Below are 26,095 nucleotides of genomic sequence, written 5' to 3'. Positions count from 1 at the left end.
CTGGGTCCCTGTGCACTGCAGGCAGATCATGGCTGGTGGAAGGGGCCGTGTTGTGATGTCATCGCTGGGTCCCTGTGCACTGCAGGCAGATCATGGCTGGTGGAAGGGGCCGTGTTGTGATGTCATCGCTGGGTCCCTGTGCACTGCAGGCAGATCATGGCTGGTGGAAGGGGCCGTGTTGTGATGTCATCGCTGGGTCCCTGTGCACTGCAGGCAGATCATGGCTGGTGGAAGGGGCCGTGTTGTGATGTCATCGCTGGGTCCCTGTGCACTGCAGGCAGATCATGGCTGGTGGAAGGGGCCGTGTTGTGATGTCATCGCTGGGTCCCTGTGCACTGCAGGCAGATCATGGCTGGTGGAAGGGGCCGTGTTGTGATGTCATCGCTGGGTCCCTGTGCACTGCAGGCAGATCATGGCTGGTGGAAGGGGCCGTGTTGTGATGTCATCGCTGGGTCCCTGTGCACTGCAGGCAGATCATGGCTGGTGGAAGGGGCCGTGTTGTGATGTCATCGCTGGGTCCCTGCGCAATGCATGCAGATCATGGCTGATAGGAGGGGCCAGCAGGATGCTTCCTGGAAAATATCACAGCACCCTTCCTCAGTACTTCTCTCAAAAGCTCTCAGCCCTGATGCACATAGTGGGATGGTACCTGGGAGGAGTTATGCAAATATCAAACCATCTTGATGGGCGGGTGTCACTCTGGAGGAGTAGGCGTCCCTAGGCCTGCTAGATTTGCATGCAGTCCACCTGTGCTAATGCTGACATGTGATGCTGAACCTCCATGACTGAAAGAACTGAAATCCTATAAATGGGAGGGTCCGGGACAGTCAGGCTGGGGAGGAAACCACTAGATGATGCTGGAGGTCTTCCCACAAGAGGCGGGCTGCAGGTTCTAATGCACAATATGAGACATTAGAAGCTGCATACAACCCCCCACCCCGAAAAACCTACTCCATCAAAAATCAGGAAGCCAAGGGCCCCCCTACCGGGCAGATTTGCTGTCTAACGGTGCGCTTCTTTAGCATGGTGTGCTGGTTCTTGTAGTGCCCCAAGAACTGACCTGTGACTCTATCACCTCTCTGTGCCTTGTGTTGTGTGTCTCCTCTCTCTGGAAGGCGGTGTGTCTCCTGGAACGGTCCGCGGATTGGACGCGTCGTATTTGCTGTGCGGCGGTGGACAGGCTGTTCATTCAATAGCCGCACACTGAGCTGTGTGTTCACAGGAAGGGAGGGGGTCCGGTAGTCCTGGACTCCTCTGGAATGGTGGCTGATACAGGGCCTCTTGTGTGAAAGTCGGCGGGCAGAGGGGGGTGTCACCTTAAGCAGCCAATCAGATTCCAGCTCGTCTGGAGGAGGACAAGTAGGGATTCATTTATTTAATAGTAAGTGTACTTTTACCTAAAAAACATAAGACCCCCCGACCTAGACCCCCGACCAATCTCTGTATCCGTACAAATGTCACATAGCTCTGCCAGAGACCAGAGCGCACTTCAAACACTTAACTCTGCTTCCTCCTATTACAGTCTGATGGAGGTGAAGGCAGCGATTGTGGATGGCAGACGTACACGGGCCGCCATCGCCGTCCTCCTCCTGGAAATACTAGTCGCCTGGCTTAGTCCACCTTCCCAGCCATGCCTCATAGAGACTAGGTCTGCAGATAGTGCCTGGTGATATACTATGGAGGATCTCCTACAGGCACTTCCTGTTATACGGTGACAACTTCTTCCCAGTTTACGGCTGTGTTGTCACCCTGTCACATGCATGGCGTGAAGACCACATGCTGACACACACTGCACAGGCATGGTCCATCATTGTAACTATCAGGAAGCCGATCCACAACAATGATGTGCAGTGATCTGTAGATGGGAAGTACAATGATGTGCAGTCACAGTGATCTGTAGATGGGAAGTACAATGATGTGCAGTGATCTGTGGATGGGAAGTACAATGATGTGCAGTGATCTGTATAGAGGAAGTACAATGATGTGCAGTGATCTGCATAGAGGAAGAACAATGATGTGCAGTGATCTGTTTAGAGGAAGTACAATGATGTGCAGTGATCAGTAGATGGGAAGTACAATGATGTGCAGTGATTAGTAGATGGGAAGTACAATGATGTGCAGTGATCAGTAGACGGGAAGTGCAATGATGTGCAGTGATCTGTAGATGGGAAGTACAATGATGGGCAGTGATCAGTAGATGGGAAGTACAATTATGTGCAGTGATTAGTAGACGGGAAGTACAATGATGTGCAGTGATCTGTAGATGGGAAGTACAATAATGTGCAGTGATCAGTAGATGGGAAGTACAATGATGTGCAGTGATCAGTAGATGGGAAGTACAATGATGTGCAGTGATCAGTAGATGGGAAGTACAATGATGTGCAGTGATCCGTAGATGGGAAGTACAATGATGTGCAGTGATCCGTAGATGGGAAGTACAATGATGTGCAGTGATCTGTAGATGGGAAATGGCTGAAGAGTTTGGAGGAGATCTGCAGCAGAGCAATGCAGATTCTTATCCCTCCAGATATACTTTTAATCATGGACGGGGTTTCCATTTTTCTGTCAGTGTTTAGCCCACAATTCCTGGTCCTTCCCTCCCCTGATTTACTGATGTGCCATATTTGCCCCCCCCACCCCCCCACAGCTGCCATCTTGTGGAAGGGTGACTATAAGACACGTACAGCAGGTGCGGCTACATCTGTTTCCTTTGCAGGGAAGGTGCCGCTACCCATAATGCACCAGCAGGTCATGTGTGCCAGGATGAAGTTCCTAGGCAGCTGTGCGAAGCCCTCACGTTGATGGTGACACTTGTAGCTCGCTTGTAAACACCTCCTGAGCAGGCAGCTGGGCGAAGCCAAACACCTGACTATACACCCCTCTGTATACACGGGGTCTGTGAATGAAATATATTCAGTACATCTCTGCCGGACGTGCAAATCCCACCATGTTTTTTTAGCCCATTCATAATGAATGGAGGGTTTTGAAAATAGTTTCTTCATAGTGGTGCGTTGGCAGCCCATTCATAATAAGTGGACAGTTTTCATTTTTTCTTTTTGATGTGTTGCATTGGTAGCCCATTCATAACGTTGGCGTTTGGTAGCCCATTCATAACGTTAGCCCATTCATGTTTTTTAAAATGGCTTTTTCGTTGTGGTGCGTTGCCAGCCCATTCATAACAATTGGACGGTTTTGAAAATAGTTTTTTTTAGCTGCGACGCGTTGGCGGCCCATTCATACCAAATAAACGCCTGATAACGCAGTGCATGTTATCACATGTCATAACACACTTCACTGATTGAACAGTTCACCCTTCTGCACATTTCTCAACCCCCCGCCATGTACTCCATCACCCCCAGCACAGTACAAAGCTCTGCTCACATGTTATTAAAGCCGTCCCTTTGCCCATCACATACCTGTAGGTCTACGTCTCTAAGGCAAAGGTGGGCAACTCTGTCCCTCCAGCTGTGGTGGAACTACAAGTCCCATGAGGCATTGCAAGACTGACAGTTACAGTCATGGTTTCTAGAGGCTTGTTGGGATTTGTAGTTAAAGCCCAGCGGGAAGCCCGGAGTTACCTATCCTTGCTCCAGGGCTAAATACATTGCAGACGCTTCAAAACAAAATGTGTGCAAAATTTTAGGGCTCATTCACACGGTCGCGCGCATCCGCTCAGCGAACACGCCCGTGCAGAGACCTGCTCCTAGGAGGGACGGGTGCTGCGTGTACTTGCACGCAGCCACCTGTACCTCCCCATGGGAGGATGCATTTGCACAGGGCTACATGCCGACCCGAACTGGTCTAGGTGCCCCCACTTGGACGCAGACTACACAAACCTGCACATGGAGGACGTGGTTGCATGCGAATACACGCTGACCCGAAACGACGCAGCCATGCAGATCTTGATGCCCGTCCGCACAGCTGGGGGGCCGGAGTTGCCCACCCCTGCTCTCGGTGTATATATCAGCTAAATACATTGCAGGTGCTTCAAAACAAAATGTGGGCTTTTCACACAGGCATGCACATCTGTACAGCGCGCACGCCTGGGCAGAGGGATGGGTGCTGCGTGTGCTTGCATGCAGCTGCCTGTAGCGCCCTATGGGAGGATGCGTTTGCACAGGGCTACCTGCCGAACCGATTCAGTTGCCCGCACTTGGACGCAGACTACGCAAACCTGCACATCCAAGTGCGGGCACCTGGACCGGTTCGGATGTGCAGGTTCGGCTTGGCGTGTCCTCCCATAGTGAGTTATAAGCGGCTGCACGCAATTACACGCAGCACCTGCCCCTCCCGGGAGCAGATCTCTGCACAGGGCACGCACTCTGTACAGACATGCACACCCGTGTTCATGAGCCGTGTTACAGCTTATCAGCCACAGCTGGAGTAGAAAAGCCTGCTGCCGGCCATTGTGCTTTATAGTAGGACACTTGCTTTCTGTGTGGAAGCAGTGGCCTCTCTGCAGAGGTCTGACATACGCTCCCTGCTGAGTCAGAGCTCTCCAATCATCGGGGAGCATGAGTTTTGCCGATTGCAGACCTATAGGGGGGTTGTCTGACCTCTGTAGAGAGACTACTGCTTCCTGCAGAGAGCAAGGGGCTGCTGGCAGGGGACCAGGGGGACAGACTCTGCACGCTTGGAATGCATTTAGCAGATTTAAACTGAAGTTTCAAATAGGCTTTGACTGTAAGGCCTCATTCACACTGGAATCTGCCGGCTCCGTGCTGCGTGCACGGGCGTATCGAGCAGCTCCCGGGAAGGACAGGTGCTGCGTGTGATTTAGTACGCAGCCCCCGTCCTTCTCTATGGGACTACGTGGCCATACACTGCCCTACGCTCACCTCAAGTGCAGGTCCGTATAGGTGCGTGTTTCCTGGTTCGGACGCAGACAGGATCCATCCGCGCAGAGTACGGACACCGCGGGTGAGCGTAGAGCGGCGTAAAGCCGCGTACTCCCATACTAATCACACGCAGCACCTGTCCTTCCCGGGAGCTGCTCGATACGGCCGTGCACGCAGCACAGAGCTGTACGCGCCGGCCGATTCTAGTGTGAATGAGGCCTAAAGGAGAATGAAGAAACTTTTATTCACCCCGTTTATTTTTATGGACTGTCCTTTAAAATGGACACTTCTCACCTGCGCACTGATCGCATCATGCGCCGCATCTCAGTACTGCAGCCACTTCCCATTTACGTGCACCCCAAACGATGGCCGAGTGGCATTTCTCAATGCGGGTTCCCTGATGGTGACATGGCTACGTAATGCGCGCCATAGCGGCCACTTGTAGTCTCCATCAGAAGCTAGCGTGACATTGTGACAAGAGAGGAGCACCATTGGGAGACGGGGATGCGTCGTCTTCTGACCGTCATGGCAGCATCACCAGGTATCCTGTTCCGTCAAAGCTGATATGACATTTTAGTGATTTGGTTTTACATAGATTTTAATGTTTAATTATTTATTTATTTTTGTATCTAGTGCCAGCCTGGCACATGTATGCCCCGTGACCCTGTGCTGGCAATGAGAAAGACTCGATGGGGGAAAAGAATCGGTCACAGTGCTTGTTTTTTCCCCCCAGCGTTTCCTCTCCTCCTTTATGGCGAGCCAATCACATTGACTGGTCAGCCCCAATCACCGCGTCTGCAGAATGTTCCGGAGGACAGCTGCTGCTCGCCTCTTTGTATCAGCAGATCTTCTATAAGTTGTGTCCTAGGGGCCTCATACTAGGAAGATACCGGGGTGTCCTGCAGGGGCCGCACAGCTCTCAGACTAGCTGGGGGCCACAAGGACATGTAGGCCCTTGTCCTCCAATCTAGAGAGACGTCTATATACACTGTGCTGTGTGTTATACAGTATATTCCATGGTATATGTCCGCTTTATACACTGTGCTGTGTGTTATACAGTATATTCCAATGTATATGTCCGCTTTATACACTGTGCTGTGTGTTATACAGTATATTCCATGGTATATGTCCGCTTTATACACTGTGCTGTACATTCTAAACTCCTCGCTGTTCTCTCTTCACTGTCTTGTATGTTTTATACTCCACTCAGTGCACTCTGCTGTACAATACATACTTCTCACTGCGCCACTCTTTACAGTGTGCTGTCCTAAATATTTTACACAGCGGTCTGCTCTGTGCACTGTCCTGCACAATATACACTAATCTACACTGCTTCTGTCTGCACACTGTGTGTTACATCATATAATGCACACCACTCCACCCTGTATGCTGTGCACTACATTACACTGGTCACACTGCCGTATATTCTGTACTGTATGTTCTCACAGTATACAGTGTATACCCTCCCACTGGCTGTTGTCTCCCTTTGGACTCACAACACTAGATGGGGGCTTACATTTATGATCACGTTCTAGTTCTGTACCCCCCCCTTCTCATTGTGTTTTTCTGTTTCTCTTTCTTCTGTCCTTTCTCTTTCCCCCTCTCTCTCTCTTTCATATTTTCTTTTTCTCTCTCTCTCTCTCTTTCTCTCTCTCACTCTCTCTCTTCTCTTTCTCATTCTCTCTCTTCTCTCCTCTTTCTCATTCTTTTTCTCTCTCTTCTTCACTCGCTCCTCTCTTTCTCATTCTCTCTCTCTTCTTCTCTCGCTCCTCTCTTTCTCATTCTCTCTCCCTCTTCTCTCACTCCTCTCTTTCTCATTCTCCCCCTCTCTCGCTCCTCTTTCTCATTCTCTCCCTCTCTCGCTCCTCTTTCTCATTCTCCCTCTCTCGCTCCTCTTTCTCCTTCTCCCTCTCTCGCTCCTCTTTCTCATTCATTCTCTCTCTCCCTCATTCTCCCTCTCTGTGTCTCTCTCTTTCTCCTTCTCTCTCTCTCTCTGTCTCTCTTGCTCCTCTGTCTTATCCCCGCTCTCGCCTCTGTCTTTCTCATTCTCTCCCCCCCCCCCCCCCCCCCCCTTTTCTTTTTTTCTCAAGCGGTCAGGCGTCTCTAGAGACGCCTGATCGCTTGCAGGATCTGCGGGTGTGCGCCGCCTCCCCCCCCCCCCCCCCCCCCACCTATTTATATTTATATCTCTCTTTCTCTCTTCCTGTCTGTCTTTCCTCTCTCTCTCTTCTTGAACACATGTTGGGTGACAAGTTGTGTGTCGTTATTCTATGAGGGGAATGGGAACATTGGATGTGTGTGTTGTCGGTGATACGTGATGGTTGTGGAATACGGCTCCTGACATGAATATTATTTCTTTCCTCTCAGGAATAATATTGGAGTGATCTCTCCCTGCATGTGTTGGCTCTGGAAGCAGCCGCGGCCTGGTGTTTATTTTGTCCTCTCCGGCCTTGTTAGCATTTGTCTGGCTCTGTATTTGTAAAGCGGATCGCTGAGAGCGTGTGTGTATTGTGTCGTGTGTAGGCCCGGCCTGGCATGTGGTTCCTGCTCATATGACGGACTCTGCGTGTGGATTTATTTTGTCTCCGGCGAGTTCTTCGTTCAGACGGCAGGCGCTGGAATAATATTAGATGATATCAGAGACGGGGGCGAGGTAATGATATTTGTGTCTTCTATGGTGGAGCAGAACGCGTGGCGCTCACCTGGAGGGTCCAGGCAAGATGCCACGGAGAGAAGTTATTGCAGAAAATGGTGATCAGCTGACTAGTGTGAGACGGACTGACGGAAAGATTGGCCGCATGGAAATGGGAAGGAATCTCTTCTCTCTTCGGTGGCCATTCATTTTATCTGCTTGAAAATCTTAACTTGCATTCCTGTGGCTGGAATCGCTTTGCTGAACCGCGTATTGCAAAAGAGACTCCTCAGGGATTGCAGTCCTTGAAGGGCGAGTATTATCGTGCTTCAGGATGGGGCCAGCGCCAAATTTATTTTTGGCTGATCTTTCATCTTAGCGCAGGTATTTCAGTGACGGTGTACTTTTACTTTTGCAGACTTCCAGCCACAAAGAGCTCACTGCGGAGGCTTTGGGCCACTTGCGTGAAGTGTCTGTGTTGCCCAGAACAGCCAGTCAGCTTCTCCTTCACTTGTTCGGCCTCATGCGCATGGTACCTGAGGCCGTGCAATGTGAAATTGGGGCATATTCCTCCACCCCGGGGGGCCACAGCTGCTGCATACAGCCACCCATAGAAATCAACGGTGGTATGTGGCTGTGCATGCAAAAACACATGCTTGCAAGCAAACCTACAACCCCGAAAGCAGCCTGCAAGTACCAGCGTATACCTGCTTACAGCCGAGTACTGTAGGAGATTTCTGTAGGTGGTTGTACGCACTGAGAAATACGCCCAATATTTAATGCATGGGACCAAAGGGCCCTGTTCACAGGAAGTCCAGTGCGTTCTAGCATGGTTAGCTGCTGCAGCGCACTGGATCGCATACTGTAAGCCTCCCTGCGTTCTGGGGTGGGAGGGGGCATGGTGGTGCATTCAAGTCAATGCCACCGCAGCCATGCCCGCCCGCATCAGAGCGTGTGGCACAGCACTGTCTGCATTCCGGTTCGGTGCGATTGAAAAAAATAGTTCCTACACTATTTTTTGCGATCGCACCGGATCGGAATGCAGGCATTGCTGTGCCACGCGTTCTGGTGCAGATGATTGCACTGTGGGCAGAGGGGGCGATGCCATTGACTTGAATGGCACAGCCACGCCCCCAGTCCCAGAACCCAGAGAGGCTTTCACTATGCGATCCAGTGCGTCCCAGTCACTAACTTTGCCTAAACGCACTGGTGATGGTGTGAACCAGCCCTTAGGACTAGTTCACACCAGCCACAGTGCGTTCCGGGCCGATTCTGGCTGGAACGCACTGGATCACATTGCGGCCAGCTCACTTTGTTGGGGTGGGAGTAATTGTTATCAATGAGGAGTAATTGTTATCACGGCGCAGTGTTGTTGATCTCCTGATGTAAACCTGTCAGACCGGCTTCCACGTGACACCTGTTGACAAACACAGCAGCAAGAACCTGTCAGTGGCTATGTGCGTGCACTGCGCGTGTGTCATCCGCCTGGAAGTGGGGCTTTCCCTGGAACGTCGCGGTGCTAAATATCTTTCCTGTGAGGAATTTCGCTCAGTAGTTTTTGCAGAGTCTCATTATTCTTCGAGAAAATCTTCAATTCAAGAAAGATACGCAGTCCCTGTGACTCTTATATGTTCAGAGCCACTGCCAAGAGTTCATTAATAAGGATGTGTGAGCATTTCTCAGCACATCACAGCTGAGCAGGTCTGGATCAAGGGGGAAAAAAAAAGATCTGCTTTCAGGATGCAGCAGTTGCCAACCCTCCTTTGGACTGTGTGCGTTAAGTCATGCGTCTCTGTCCTGTGGAATAGGCAGCCAAAGAGAAACGTTTACAGGGTGCCCAGCCCTTCACTTATAGCTGACGTCTATTCTGCTTCTGTTGTGCCCTCTCTGGGTCCTCCTTTCCCTTTTATTTACATTCTAATGAAACCTTGCCTTATATTAGATCCAGTGATGTCATCACTGGGTCTTTGTGCTTCCTATGCAATGCAGGCAGATTATGGCTGGTGGGAGGTGGCATGTTGTGATGTCATCACTGGGTCTCCATGCTTCCTATGCAATGCAGGCAGATCATGGCTAGTGGGAGGTGCCATGTTGTGATGTCATCACAGGGTCTCTGTGCTTCCTATGCAATGCAGGCAGATTATGGCCGGAAGCAGGTGCCGTGTTGTGATCTCATCACTGGGTCTTTGTGCTTCCTATGCAATGCAGGCAGATCAATGCTGATAGGTGGTGCCATGTTGTGATGTCATTACTGGATCTCCATGCTTCTTATGCAATGCAGGCAGATTATGGCTGGTGGGAGGTGCCATGTTGTGATCTCATCACTGGGTCTCCATGCTTCCTATGCAATGCAGTCAGATCATGGCTGATGGGAGGGGCTGGTAGGGTGCTGTACTTAGCTTGTTGAAAACATCACAGCACCTCAGTACTTGTCTCAAGAGCCCCCAATCCTAATCCAAGCAGTGGGCTGGCTCTTGGGAGGAGTTCTGCAAATATCAAAATACCTCGATGGGCGGGTGTCAGTCTGGAGGAGGAGTGGGTGTTGCATTTGCATACACACCACCTTAGGTAACGCCCACATCTGATGCTGAACCTACATGATTGAAAGAACTGAAATCCAATGTATGAAGGGACGGGCCAGGGACATTCAGGCTGAGGAGGAAAATACTAGATGATCCTGAGCGTCCTCCAACCAGGAAATGAGACGGGCTCTATCTGATTTGCTGTAGTTCCTAATGTGGGAAGCTCACAGTGTGCAGTGACATCACAAGATGGTATCTTCTCGGGTAATAAGGTGCATTGCGAGCAATCCACAACATTAGAGACTGCACGGAGTCCATCGTCTTCATTCAAACAAGCCTTATCTGTGGGAGGAGTCAGAAGGGATCAGAGCTTGGTTATGTAATGAGCACACAGGGCTGATCTTTGTATATGTGTACACTATATGTGCAGCCAGTTCTCTAGTGTGTGTACATTTTTTAAGCTTGAGCTACTGTGCTCTGTACACAGCAGGATTTCTATAGCAGAAAAAGTCACTTGAAAACATGTGAATAGGACAATGTAATTCTCCACCTGCTGGCACATAGAATACAGAATATTTGTATGTAAAATATATCGGAATAAAAGAAACAATTTGTTTTTTAATCCAAGAGAAACAAATAAGTAGAAAAACACTTCCCAGTAATGTGTATAGCTGTGATAATGATCACTCCCATCCTCCCTCTATCTGATATGACCTGGCCGGGGATTTGGTGGAGTTCAGCATGTTGCAGCACTTTGTTGGATCCGTTGCCGCTCCTCGGACATCTGCTGCCCGCCTCTCCGCTTTAGTAGATTAGATGATTTGGAGGGATCAATCTAATCTCTTACAATCAGATCAGTAAATCACGGCTCATGGCATTGAGTTGCCGGCCTTCATTTACATGGCAGGGAAGATTTAGGCTCATTTGCTGCTGCCTGAAAAGTTGCACGCTGGTCAGAACTGAAACCCGAAGTCCTGGGGTGCTCGCGGCAAGCACAGTCCACTTGCTCTTGGTTCTTCACTCAGGTATAGCTCAGACCAAGCCATATCCGTGCACACATTGGCACCTATATACTCCTGTGTGCATCTTTACAGTAAAGCAGAACTCTGGGCAGAGCAAATCTTAACCCTTGCTGTGGGGCTACCCCCCGCACTGCAAGGGTTAAGTGCTCATTTTGCCCAGGGAGCTTAAAGGAGAACTATGGGGTCAGTGTTTTTCCCCCCATAGTTCGTCTAAAGGTGGCCATACACTCTACAACCATCGCAAGACTTTAGTCTTGCGATGGTTGTAAAGGGATTAAAAAAACGTACGATCTGCCTATCTTGGACAGGCAGATCGCACTCTCGATCATCGCAAGCCCGCCCCCCTGAGGGGCGGGCTTCCGATGACCGCAATGCTGAACGGGCAGTGTGCGCGTGCGCACACCGGCCCGTTCGGCATTTGTCTTCCGAGCACCGTTCTAACCAGCCGAGAATCGTACGATTCCCGGCTGGTTTTCGAACATGCTGGTTCGACAGAAGACGTGCGACCGTACAGTAGAAACGGTCGCACGTCTCCGTTCACACTGCTCGATTATCGTACGAAAACCCGATCGCATACGATTATCGTACGATAATCGTGCAGTGTATGGGCACCCTTAGGGTAACGGGAGGACACAAACTAGCGTCCTCCCGTCACCCTAGGCTCAGTATAGCTACAGCTCGCGGTATACTGAGACGCCGCAGCTGAAGCGGATCGCGACAATTGTGCGGGGATCCGCCCAGCTGCGTGACTGACACCTGGCTTTGCCTATCTAGAGGCAGAGCCAGCTGTACCCTCCCCCGTCCGTTCTGCCAGTCAGCGCTGGAAGATCGGAGCGGGGAGGGGGGAAACCAGCCCTCCCGTCACGGCAGAGCACCGTGACAGGATCGAGAGGTGAGCGAACGCCGGTATGTGTTCGCTCACCTCCCGATCTACTGAGCCGACCTGTGACAGTCTCATTGTCACAGGTCGGCTAGAACTATGAGGTGAGTGAAAAGCACCCCCCTCATAGTTCTCCTTTAAAGAACAAAGTTACACTCACCCACTCTGCATGCCCGGCTGGCTCCTAGACCAGTCCCTTCAGCCTCTTTCCCACTCCGCTCCAGCGGTCTTAAGGTCCTGAGAGTCATCACGTCCTATACATTGTGTATGAAGATGCTGAGGGACACACCTGGAGTAGAGGAGGAGAAGGCTGAATGGACCGGTCTAAGAGCCAGCCGGGATCTCTGTGTGATATGAAAAAATATATCTTTAAGTTGGGGAAGAACCTTCAAAATTCATTAATTTCTGTGCCGAGAAACCACAAAATCCCAACTCTACACGTCAGGTTTTTCTGGCCAGAATGCATAGTTCTTGAGAAGTCTTATATGTGGGGGGAGGGTAAGGGATCGCGGTGAAACACGGATAGGGCCCGGTTTATCAACATGCCATTGCTTGAGTTATTTTTATCATTATGACAACCATTCTCAGGTATATCAATTGTTGTATGTGTGCATGGACGTGGGGTGGGGGAGGGGCATGGTGTAGGGGAGCTCCGGGGGATTACCTGTTTATATCATTGACTGCAACATCACATTAAATCTCCATTTCAGCAGCTGACGTCCTAACTGACATCATATGGCGCTCCTGTATGTGTGAATACCGTCTTGTTTGCTCGGGTCCCCTGATCACTGACCCCGCTTTCTGGTATAGGGGTGGCCCCTTGGTTTGCAGGGTCCTATGGAGCTCCGCTGTAGCCACCAGTTCTCCCGTGAGAGACTACAGGCTATAAGGATTCTGCCTGCGCCGATATGCATTGGCAGCCCCAGAGAGTTAGACACACTGAAAGGTCTATTCCAAAATCGTTCGCCCCAACCATACGCTGAGTGAATGCCGCTCGCACAGCATTCCCTCCACTAGATGGAGCCAAGGAGCTTAGGGCGAATGTCGTATGCACAGCATTCCCGCCACGAGATAAAGCCAAGGATCTTAGAGTGAATGCCAGTCACACAGCATTCCCACCACTAGATGGAGTCGAGGAGCTTCTGGTGAATGCCGGTCACACAGCATTCCCACCACTAGATGGAGTCGAGGAGCTTCTGGTGAATGCCGGTCACATAGCATTGCCGACACTAGGTGGAGCCAAGGGGCTTAAGAAATTCCCAAGCTCCTCAGCTCCATCTAGTGGTGGTAATGGAGTATGACCGGCATTCGCCCGGCGTGTGGCTGGGTGAAAGATTTATAAAACTACCCCCAAGACACCACCACCAAAGTGGAAGTGATTGCAAGCTGCTTGCACGGGGCACACATGCTCAATGGAGCTATGAATTGTGGGAAATGTAGTCCAGAGTGAGGGGATCAGTTGGCTTTGAGTGAAGCTATGAGTGCGTGCTCGCCGACTGGAAGTTCAAGGAAGTGGGCAGAGGTGTTGTGCTGTGTTCTTCTAGCACATGGGGCGGGTAACATAAGTGACTACAAACTACAAATCCCAGCATGCCTCTGGGAGTCCTGTCCGTTGCGGTCAGCCTTGCAATGCCTCATAGGACTTGCTATATAGCGTCGCACACATAAAACGAATGAGGTTCTTCTTGTTTGTCCTAAAAGAGAACGGTGACAACTGATGAGTGTAGGATTCTGTTCCTCATCCACATGGACTATATGGGTCATGGGGTGTATTGCGTACATGTAACATGCCTATTCCGGAGCTCTGCATAGTAGCGTCACATGTGGAGGTCACTTCAGTGGAATCACATGAGAAGCCGCTGAGAACAGACTGCACACAGATCATTCTGATGTACTTCTCCACAGTGTCACTCACCCCAATACACTGACTCCTGACCAAGGCTTACCTCCCCCAGGCCTAGGAGAGGAGCACCCACTCCTCCAGACCGATAATGTAATGTTTGCACAACTCCTTCCAAGTGCCAGCCCACTCTTTATTATTATTATGCCCATACATACAGTATGTAAGGGACGTTGATTAAATGCAGACTCTTGCTGAGATTATGATCCTGATCTTAGTTATGGAAGCTGAATATTTCCTCTGCGTTAGGGATGAGCTCAGTTTTGGAATGAATCCGGTCTGAACCTGCATGGAGGGAGCTTCTCTGTACATCAAGGGAAGCTCCGGCCGCTGCTGCCCAATCAGCATGCACGTAAACATGTAGTATCGGTGCCGATGCCGTGTATTTGGGCAAGTACTCACCTAAATGCTCCGATGCCTGGCCCGATACTTCCGGTATAAGGAAGCCGGGCAGCGCGTCATTACACGCTGCCCGGCTTCCTGATTGGCTGGGAAGCTGGCTCCATGCTCTCTCGTCACCTAGTGACCAGAAGCATGGAGGCGGCTTCCCTGCTAATTGGGAAGCCAGGTGGCGAGTCATTGCATGCCACCTGGCTTCCTGAATGGGACTACCGGTATCGGTGAGTGCCGAAAAAAAAATATCGGTACTTGTACTAGATACCGAAATACCAGTATTGGTGCATCCCTACAGGATACAGTGATGTCATTGACCTTATATGGTCAAATGGCTGTATTTGGTCAATGACATTTACCACGTGGCCATATAAGGTCAATGACATCAGCACAAGCATCCCGCCCCTTTCTTTATGCTCAGCTGAGGGACGGAGAATGTCCCAGCCCGCAGCTGAATAAATGAGTGGCCCCCAGGGCGCTTCCAGGTTCGGAGGAGCTCCGATTCATACTGGGTTCAGTCCAAAGCTGAGCTCATCCCTGCTCAGCATGTGTAAGTGGAGCTGCAGAGCACACGGGGGAAATACTGATTCCTTTCCACTAGGCCGGTGTAGCCCCCAAATACCTTGTGATTGACATGGACGAGCTTAGAAATTTGTCGCAGCCCCGCAGGTATTGCTGACTTACTTTGACCTAGGGGGAAATGTTTCCTCGGGCTGCGGACTTCCTGTCCCCTTGAAGGATACGTTCATCAGTTCAGCTGACAGCAAAGATCAATAGCCTGCGTCTCGTTCCGCAGCAGCTGGAAATGCAAAGTCAGAGTTTTCGGGGTTCGGGTGAGGTGTGGGGAACTTTTCCTGTGTGCCGCCACAATGACTTTATTCCCTAAGCAGGCAGATTGCAGGTCTCAGGTGTTTCTTAAGGGTTCTCGTACGCAGGGAGTTTTTAGGCGGTAGCGGCAACTTCGGCACTCCAGCTGTGGGAAAACTAGAAATCCCATCATGCCTCTGTCTCTTGGAGTCATGCCTGTGGCTGGCAGAGTCTTGCAATCGTGCATCATGGGATTAGTAGTTTGACAATAGCTGGAGTGCTGAGATTGCCTACCCCCTGATATAAAGCATACTCTAAAGAAGATCTAAACCCAATGAGTAAAAACTTATATGAGGGCACAAAAGTGTTCATTGAAATATATTCCTCAATAACCACAAAGGGATCTAAATCCACGTCGTGAGTACCAAATGCCTTTGCAAACTCAGGTGTTACCTTGTAATAGTAGTGGTGATATCACCAGCCTGAGCAGAGGCCAGAGCTGTGGGAGGGGACCAGGAGGTCTTTATTACAGGAGGGGGCGGAGACAGGACCAGTCACCCTGCACAAGGAGAGAGATCAGCAGTGACCGGTCTTTATTAAAGGAGGGGGCGGAGACGGGACCAGTCACCCTGCACAAGGTGAGAGATCAGCAGTGACCGGTCTTTATTAAAGGAAGGGGCGGAGACAGGACCAGTCACCCTGCACAAGGTGAGAGATAAGCAGTGACCGGTCTTTATTAAAGGAGGGGGCGGAGACAGGACCAGTCTCCCTGCACAAAGAGAGAGATCAGCAGTGACCGGTCTTTATTAAAGGAGGGGGCGGAGACAGGACCAGTCTCCCTGCACAAAGAGAGAGATCAGCAGTGAAACTAACACTTTTGAACATTTTGGAGCAGCATCCATTGTAAGTGATTTCATCAGCATCTGAAATAGCTTAAAATCCTTTTGACTTTACTAAATCACTTTAATGGTTGGCTTCACCCAAAGCCGACATTTTCGGTGGTTCCTGGAAGTTGATTTTTTTTATCGATGGGGATTTTCAATGGAAATTTTTAATATTTTGCAACCTTTTTCTTTGTAATTTGTATTCCCTTCACGCTGTTGTGTGCGGACGGTGATTTATGGCCGGTGCAGATGAGATGTGTAAACCTATTAGGAGCTTTCATTTAGACGCCCACCTGAGTTTTCAAGAGACGCTGATTTCAGGATCCGGAGAGGATCGGCTGTGGAAAGATGCGGCCTGCAGGAGGAACTGGAAGCCCTCACGCTGGGAGGATATAAAGGGCACCTGCATGAAGACCTCTCCCTTTACAGTGCTGGTTGCCTGGCTTTCATTCTGATCCCAGATTGTGCCCCTGGTGTCCCGTCCAGTTTCTGGCAACCAGTGATGTCAATGGTTGCCAGGAGCTAGGTGAGATGCCGACCAGAGCATCCCAGGTTGCTAAGTGCTTGGTGGGGAGATGTATAAGGGCCATTAGCAACCTGGGACGCTCTGGTTGCCATCCCGCCCACGTAGACATCTTCCGCCCACTCTGGTTGCTAAGAGCAGGGAGGTGAGATGCATATGGCCCTTACACATCTCTCCGCTGGGCTCTTAGCAACCTGAGACACTCTGGCCGGCGTCTCGCTCCAAGCTCCTGGCAACCAGTGATGTCAATGGTTGCCAGGAGCTGGGCAGGTCGCTGGCCAGAGTGTCCCTGGTTGCTAAAAGCTGGGCAGGGAGAAGTGTAAGGGCCATATACATCTCCCCGTCCAGCTCTTGGTAACCTGGGATGCTCCTTGGCACACCATTAGTGCCTCATGGGAATTGTAGTTCCTTAACTGCTTGGGTATTGAGGTTGCCTACCTATGCTCTATAGCAGGGGGTAGGCAAAATTCAGCCCTCTAGCTGTGGCGTAACTAGAAATTCCATCATACGTCTGCCTCTGGGAGTCGTGCCTGTGGCTATCAGAGTCTTGCAGTGCCTCATGGGAATTGTAGTTCCACAACCGCTGGAGTGCTGAGGTTGCCTATTTGTGCTCTATATCATTTACGGAAAGGGAAAATGCTGCAGTAAATCCTCTAAAGCCTCGGTGCTTTTGCTTGCGGCGTTTTGGGGATCATGACAGGGTCTCTTTGACTTTGTCCAGTACATGGAATGAAATAGGTTAACTGCTGCTTCTGCCGGATGGCACGAGCGATCAGAGATGACATCTGACCACAAAGAGCCCTTGTTGTAGGACACAGGCGATTATGTCCCTGCAGGATGTGGCAGAGGGCACGCATGCTGCGGCCAAGCACCGGGTGACCTTGATTTGGTAGTATTTCACCAACAGATGTTAATTTATTGACACTGCGCTGCCTCCCGGACCACCTGACCCAGCCACAGATAGCCCGAGCGCTCAGCAGATGAGCCAGGAGAATACAATTCCTCCATTGTTCTCCCATGCGCTGACCTCCAATGCTGCTTGACGATTGACATCAGCAGAAATGTTTAGGATTGCTTTAAACACATTGGTGTCCTGTTGTAGTTCTCCCACACTGCGTGCCATTGTGTTCTAAGATTGGGCCAGCTGTGCGTCCTCGTCATGGTGCCCCATGCAGCATCTCATCTATGTGTATGTATCGCCTACCTAGGACGTGGCATGACTTGTACTTTTAATGCTTCATCTTGTACATTTGAGGCTTCATGCAGTGGAGGGGTGACATAGACCTGTAGCCAAAAGACGTACAGCAAGCATGTGCTTTGTCCTTCCAGGGCAAAGCAACAGGTTCTCTTTAATGCACACTTTCTTGCCACACATACTTGCCTCTCTTTTGCTTCTTCGCTGCTCCACTAAGTTGCCCTGCTTGGGCATTGACACAGGTTTGCTTTAATTGAGACAAATATGGAGGCTACTGATGCCCCTGTGCTAGTTTCCTGACTCTGAGTCATTGACCCAGAACCAGCATGCAGCAAGCAATTCCAAAATGAGGTCAGACTCCTGAACTACATGCTGGATCCTTGGTTAGAAGCTTGCCATGCGCCAGGGCCATTCTTTTCTCTCCTATCCTTCTTACCCTTCCTCCTGATCTACATGCTGGATCCTTGGTTAGAAGCTAGCCATGCGCCGCTAGATTGAGAGATCACTTGATTCCCCCATCCTCGCTAAACAGCATGTATGGAGGAATCTCCCCAGCTGGCTATTGTATTCAGACATCCAACAACAGTGACTGTATCTGATAGGACGCAGTCGCTGTTCAGCCGCCAGTTTTCCACCTGATGTCAACAGGACCACCGCTGGCTTGGATTGCAGTCAAAATTAAAGCTGGGTAAGACGACCTTTTAGTTGTGTAGATTTATTGCACCCAGAGTTTCTGGTCATCCCGGACAGCACTGAAATTAACCTTGTATGCCCAACACAGTCTTCTTCGGGCTGTAAAAAACGCTAGAGTGCAAAGCCAACAGGTTTCCACCCAGGCTCCTTTGACAAAAATCGACTTTTGTCGAGTCAGGTGGTGCCAGCAGGGTCGCCCAGCCTTCAAATTTCGGACGATTCAGCAGGAAACAGCTTAAATGGGTTAGATGCATTGCATGGACTTTTTTCTGTATTGTATTCTTAAGCGGTTTTTGGCTAATAGGGGCTCAGGTATAAACCTTCCACCCAGTGTAAAGCTAGGGGGAATGCTGTTTGCATGGTATTACTCCTACTAGATGGCACAGAGGAGCATAGGAATTTTCTATGCATCTATGGTCCACCTAGTGGCGGTAATGCCATCTCAATGTACCTCAAAGTATTTATATGTGGTTTATAATATTGTACATTTGATAAAGTTGGGCCTGACTGTACTGACAAAGGCAATCATGGCTCATATATCGGCTGATGGGGCAGCAAAGGGATGATATTTAAGCTGTGTATGGCCAACTAGAGACTCAAAGCTGCACTTTAGGCCTCATTCACACAGTGTTAAGTCAGACCGTACATATCCGCGTGGCATGCACGGCCGTATCTGGCCGTTCCTGGGAGGAACAGGTGCTGCGTGTGATTGCACTCAGCAGCGCATTCTTCCCTGTAGGAGGACGCGGCCGTACACTGTCATACGCCCACCCGAACTGCACATCGGGGTGTCGGTGTTCGAGTAGTCCGCGTGCGTCCTGTCTGCGTCCGAGTATGGACACCCGGAGTCACACGGATGTGCAACTCTGGTGTGCGTACGGCCGCGTCCTCCCATAGGGAAGAACAGACTGCTAGTCACAGCACCTGTGCCTCCTGGGAACGGCCCGATATGGCTGTGCACGCCGCTCAAATGTGTATGGCCCAACTAAACAAAAATAAAAAAAAGATATATTATTATACAGGACTTCTATAGTGCCAACAGCATACACTTTCATATCCGGTGGCTTTCTCTGCTCTTATTTATAAGATACTTCCCCCGCCGTGTGCCCCTGTGGTTCCTCCTGCTGGCACGTACGTCACTACAGAACAGAAATTAAAAGTGGCGCTGGGGCAAGTATTCAACCCCTCCCGGACCGGTCAGATATTTGCAGCAGAGAAGCCGCAGCTTTTGTTTAATTCGCCGATCGCCTGAAAAGTAAGTATATTATATTCCTATTGAGTAAAAGTGCTCCGGTGGTGACAGGGTCACTTTAAAAAAAATGGACCGACTTGTCCATTGTCTGAATTTCATACAACTAGTGTTCTAAAACTATCACCCCATTGGAATGTTTTAATCCGGGGAATTCATCCAACTTCTCTCTTGTCATCCGGAAAGATTTTTTTTTTTTTTCCCCACCCCTTGAGGTTAAATTGGCACAGTCACCCGGAGTTTGGTTTTGCCTTCCCCAGAAGGAAAACCGCTGGAGTTAGCGAGACGTTTAACCCAGCCATGTACTTCTGTTTTCAAGTACGTGCGCATTACAGACGGAGTACAGGAATAGGAATCTAATCGGAAGAATGATAACAGGTGATTACATATAACATAGATTAACATTATCAACGTTTTCTGCGTTTGCCTGGAGTTCTCCTTTAAGTGGACACTTTTCCATAAGTGGCTGGACAGGGCCGGCAGGAAACTGTAGTTTTCTTTCGGAAGAGCGGCTAGAGGGAAAGAGGAATAAAAAGTTGACTTTGTTGGTGTGTTTAAACAGCCCTAGAATAGCTCTGGCAGGTCTTCTGTTTATATAAGGCAGCGGAAAGCCAAGTATTTCTGTGACAGAGGGGAATAAAACCGCGCGGTTACGGCTGCCAGAGTACAGGCCGGATCCACGCTGTATATTTGTGTAGCACTGGAGCCATGGGAAAGAAAAATACAGTGTAGATTCAGTGTGGTCCAATAAATGTCGTACCTCCTAAGTAATGAAATAACACGAAGCGCATGTGCTGTATGGGATTTGCGGTATGAAATGTTTGGCATTCAGGTTTTCCAGAAACGGGTCTTTCCATAATTACAAATGCAATGCCTAAATAAATGAATTTATAATTAAAAAGAAACCCTAATTTCTTCTTATTTGCCTGCAACATTATTAGCATGACATTGCTTACCAGTGTACAGCAACACAAATGTAGAAGACATCTTTTATGCATCTTCCCTCCCTTTTCTTTTCCTTTGCTTTCATTCCCTCTTCCTTCATTTCCTATTCTTTTCCTTTTTTTTTATTTTTGACCCTTTCCATTTCCTTTCCCTTTTTTCTCTGTCCCTTCATTACGCCTTTTCTTACCTTTCCTTTCCATTCCTTCCATTAATTGTTTTTTCCTTTCTTTTTCTTTCCCTTTCCCTCTCGTTTTCCTTTCCTACCTTTTTCATCCATTCATTTTCTGTTTTGACCTTTCTTTTCTCTCCCTTTGTTCCATTTTTCTTTTCTTATTTTCATTTCCCTACCCTTTCTCTTTCCTTTAATATAACTGTGCTTTGCTTCCCTTTTTTTTTTAATTTCCTCTCCTCTCTTCCATTCCCTTCTGTCCTCTCCTCTCCTCTCCACTCGTTCCCCTCCCCTCCTTCTTATCCCCCCCTCTTGTTTTCCTTTCCCTCCTATTCTCTTCCCTTCCCTCTTCTTCTTACTCATTCTCTCTTCCTTTTTCTCTTCTTCTTACCCCTCTTTTACCTTTTTTTCTCTCCTCTCCTTCTTACTCTTCCTCCCCCGTCCTTCCCCTTCCATCCTCTCCTATCCACTCCTATTCTTTTCCCTATTCTGCGCTTTTCTCCCATTCCCTCTTTTCCTCTCTCCTCTCTTATCCTCTCCCATCCCCTTCTCTCCCCTCATCTCCTTCTTGCCTTCACTCTCTTCCCTTCTTACCCCTCCTCTCCTCCTTTCGCTTCCTTCTCCCCTATCCACTCCTTTTCTCTCCTCTTTTTCTCTCTCTTTCTCTCTCCTCTCTTCCCTACTCTCTTTTCTTCCTCTCTCCTCTCTTCTTCCCCCTCTCCTCTCTTCCCTTCTCTCTTCTTCTCCCCTCCTCCCTCCTCTTCTCTCCTCTCTTCTCTTCTTCCCCCCTCTCCTATCCTTTCCTCTTCTCCTCCCCCACCCTTTTTCTTCTTTTCTCCTCTCTTCTTCCCCCCTCTTCTCTCCTCTCTTCTTCTCTCCTCTCCTCTCTTCTTCCCCCCTCTTCTTCTCTCCTCTCTTCTCCTCTCTCCTTTCCTCTCTTCTTCTCTCTCGTCTTCTCTCTTCTTTTGTCTTTCCATCTTCTTTCCTCTCTTATCCTCTCCTCTTCTTCTCTTTTCTCCTCTCCCCCCATCTCTCTTTTCTTCTGTCCTCTTCCCTTCTCTCCTTCCCTCCTTCTTACTCTTCTGCAAACTTAAATACACTATTGATAGCTCTAGAGCTGCAGCTAACGATTATTTTCAAAATCGATTAGTTAGCCGATTATTAAGTTCGATTAATCGGTTAATCGGATAAAAAATAAAATACATTTTTAAAAATGGCTCCAGTGATGAGACTTCTAGTTTGTATTGAGATTGTAGTCCATCACAGGAGCAAGCTTGGAGCAGTAGAAGTAAAAAAGAAAAAAAAAAGTGTGGTGTACAATATAGTGAAATGAAAAGTGTAACATTATACAGCAATGAATGCAGAATACCACCAGCTATAGAGGAATACAATAAATCCCAGCAATAGTACATTATAGCTGGCGGTATTCTGCATTGCAATGTATAATGTACTATTGCTGGGTGTTGTAGTCCTCTATAGCTGGTGGTATTCGGCATTGCACCACTGTATAATGTATTATTGCTGGGATTTGTTGTACTCCTCTATAGCTGGTGGTATTCCTTGATTTGTAGTCCTCTATACTGAGGAGGTGTGGCGCGCAGCGTGTGTTGAGCCGTGAACAGGGCCAACCAATCAGAAGCCGATTAATCGATTATTGAAAAAGTTGACAACTTTTTCAATAATCGATTATAATCGATTATGTCGATTAGTTGTTGCAGCCCTAGATAGCTCTGCATCCGTCAACAAGGCAATGCATACTTCTGTCTCATAGAAAGAGCTCCTCCTTTTACTCCCTATCTACAGTTCCTACATATACATAAAAGTACTGAAAATCTTGACACGGACAATGTGAGGCTCAAAAACAAGTAAAATAAGAAGCATTATACAGCAAAGTGTAATATAAGGTTTCAGCGGTGGGAAGATCTAAGTGCTCCTGGCAGGGTGCAGGACTGACTACAGAAAGAATATGGTGCTGCTGATAGGATGTCCAGAAGCAGATATAGACAATATATTTCATATTTCCCTTTCTTTCCCTAATACCATTTCTTCCAGACCTGAATCCGTTTCCTCAACATGTATTATCAGCAGAAAGCCACCAGCATCAAACGGGTTAACAATTCCAGTGCCATATTGGCTCCCCTACTTTACCAAGCATCGTGTTACATTTGCCGGTCACAAGGAGTTACCTGATCGCTCCGAATGAAGTAGGACCTGAACCTATTCCAAATCTAAGTTTAGGTACGACTAGTGATATGCAATAAAGGTATCAATTCCCTCCCTGGGCATGAAGTGGGCTCTCATTACCAGAGTGCCGATTTGTCGTTTACGTATTTATCTGAACGTAGTGCAATATCCACATAGATGGGGAATGATGTTTCATTGGAGGGTCTCATTGCTATAAGACAGCAGATGAATGACTGCCGCTCCTCCTGATAGAGAACCACATGGGCAGCTGCCACCAGTGCTGGCCCGGTGCCATAATGCCAATGGGCCGTATTTGGCACATGCACCTATTTGCTCATACTTGGTCATTCACTCTAACTTGTAATACGGCCAGCCGCCACATCAGCTTCAGAGACAGAACCAAAGCAACAACAACAACAAGGAGTACAAGTGTAAAGTGTATACATACAAAGCCGGAGGAACCATTCTTAGCAGCGGCGACCTGCACGGTTCTGTAACTGTTGACCCTCGGGTCCGTTCACACCAGGGCCATACGTTAATCGTGCATGAGGCACGGACGATTGCATTGAGGGCAGAAGGTACATTAGAGGTGCCATTCAAATGAATGGCAGATCAATGCACCTTCCACACTGCGTGGTGCCAGGAGTTAATCTTATGGAGCTCTGATATAACATGGCTTAATGTCAAGCTTTGAAAGCCATTGACTGCTGTCACAATTTAAATGCCTAGGACAGCATACAATCTTATACTTTATTAACGTCAGTCACTGGTGTCAGTGGGTTCAGCAGAAGACAAAGTCCTGGGTTCACCTACAACTGTGTAGGTGGAAAGGGATCTCATTGTGGGACGCAGCCAGCGATGTATGGCATGCGGCCTTACTCAAGAGCCCGGTTGTCCGCTCCCCGTGCTAGCTGCATGTTAGAGGCGTCTCGGGACTCCTACATAACCATCCCATTGCTCAATATCCCCATTCATCGGTCCCCACGGATATAGCTCAGCTCTGCTGAACCCATAGAGGGAACTTGTGTTTCGTAATAAAAATTGATGGTGAAACAAATGTTTTCATCATTTTTCATTTAAAAAAATCTCTAAATATATATCGACGCGTAGGCTTGTTTCAAGCATAGCAGACATGCCTAATCATCCTGAAAAGATGGCCGCTCTCTGGTTCACCTCGTATAACTTAGTAGCTTGTGATGTGTTGAGGAAGTACTACTAGCTATAAACTTTTTACAATTTTGATTGGCTAGCGGAAGGAACCACAGCGCACGGAAGGGGACCAGAGATCCAACACACCCAGGAATGTGTTGGGTGCTGAAGCTTCAACACATGTCAGTGCATTAGCATTGAGTCATAGGAAATGTAGTCCCTGATAAACCGGTTGGATGTGACCATGAATCATGGGAGATGTAGTCCCTTCTAGCAGCCCGGTGGGACGGAGAATCAGGTAAGTATATCTGCTTTATTTGACTCCTTAGACAAAGCAAGCAGTTTATCTTTGCAATGCGGCGGTAGCCTCATTGCAAGGGTACGTCTTTAACATTCTTTAAAGAGGAACAGGCGACTTAATTTCCCCCCAGACTGGCTCAGGACTGTATACAGCGTTACGCCCCAATACTGGGATACAGACCTATCCTGAGCATTTTCCAGTAGCGATTGTGCGTACAATAATTCTCGCAGATCCTGGTCTGCGGCCAAGGCACTTTTGGCAGTGTGGTACGCCAGCTATAAATGGAGATGGGGCCTAGATATGACCTACTTTCTTTCCTTTGTGATTTCTTTTCTTTAATACTCAGTGTGTGGAAGTCTGACCTGCCAAACGAGAAAACACTTTGGCAGGGACGTCCGCTCTGACTAGAACTAGGGCCATTCATCTCCTAAAATGGCTTGTGCAGAAGACGCTGCTGATTGATGTCAGTTCCTTTGTATGAAGCTGACGTTCAACATCTGTGCTTGGATGAAGCAGATATGGATTCTGAGGCCTGTTTTGGGTAGATATGTGGAGATGGCTGCTCTCTGGGTCACCTTATGACACCAGCGCTCTGCGAACATCATTATGGCCACTAGAGATGAGCCTGGGCTTGGTGTGAAACCAGTGTGCCTGAGCCTGGTCAAAACTATGCCCACCACCCCATCTTTCCGACCCAATCAATGGTGGCAGTTGCAGCTGGGCCAGTCCCCATGTGACCTTAAAGAGAGGTGAATGCCCCTCTCAGCAACTGATTGGGCCGGGAGTAGGGGGTGGCAATCAAAGTTTTTAGTGGGCTTGGGTCAACTCAGGCGAACTGGGTTCGCACCAAGCCCAGCCTCATCATTAATGGCCACTAGATGGAGCCAAGGATCATAGGAATTTCCAAAAGTGACGGGAGACCAAGAGTAATGGGAAATCCAAACCTTTACTGTAGTCAACAGAACAGGATTAGAGGGTAAATCTTCCAATGGGGACAGGGCTCTCTGCGACCTCTGTATAGGAGGGGACTTCCCCTCGGTTTGGGGACATTTGTTCTCACTTCCTGTTGTGTTTTCAGGAGAGGAGGTCGGGGAAAATATCCCTTTAAATACCTGAGGAGAGGAGGGGTAAGAAGGGAAGAGAGTGAAGGCAAGAAGGAGATGAGGGGAGAGAAAGAGAGGTGAGGATAAGAGTGGAGAGAGGAAAAGAGGGAAGGACAGAATAGGGCAGGGAAGGGAAAAGGGCAGAATAGGGAAAAGAATAGAAGTGGATCGGAGAGGAGGGAAGGGTAAGAAGGAGAGGAGAGAAAAGAAGGTAAAAGAGGGGTACGAAGGAGAGGAGAGAGAAAGGAAGAGAGAATGAGTAAGAAGAAGAGGAAAGGGAAGAGAAGAGGGCGGGGGGTAAGAAAGAGGCGAGGGGAAGGAGTGGAGAGAAAAGGAAAGGAGAGGACAGAAGGGAATGGAAGAGAGGAGAGGAAATAAAAATAAGGGAAGCAAAACACAGTAATATTAAAGGAAAGAGAAAGGGTAGGGAAATAGAAAAAATATAAAATGGAACAAAAGGAGGGAAAATATCCCTTTAAATACCTGAAGCGGGATTTAATCCTTCTATTCTGTATCCAAAACTGGAAAAAAAGCTTTGGATTTACAATTAAAAACTTAACTCCAGCTGAAACTTTCTTTGTCAATAACTAAAAACCTCGGTGCCTATTAGGAAGGTTTCTTAATCACTTCCTGTCCCTTCATAACCTGTCACCAAGACAGGAAATGAGAGAAAATCCTAATAAATCCTGCCCGGGACACCCTTCCA

The sequence above is a fragment of the Nanorana parkeri genome, unplaced genomic scaffold, assembly GCF_000935625.1.
Source record: "Nanorana parkeri isolate BGI_ZX_2015 unplaced genomic scaffold, ASM93562v1 scaffold1079, whole genome shotgun sequence".
In the NCBI taxonomy this organism is placed as follows: domain Eukaryota; kingdom Metazoa; phylum Chordata; class Amphibia; order Anura; family Dicroglossidae; genus Nanorana; species Nanorana parkeri.
Note: the sequence above shows the minus strand (reverse complement) of the source record.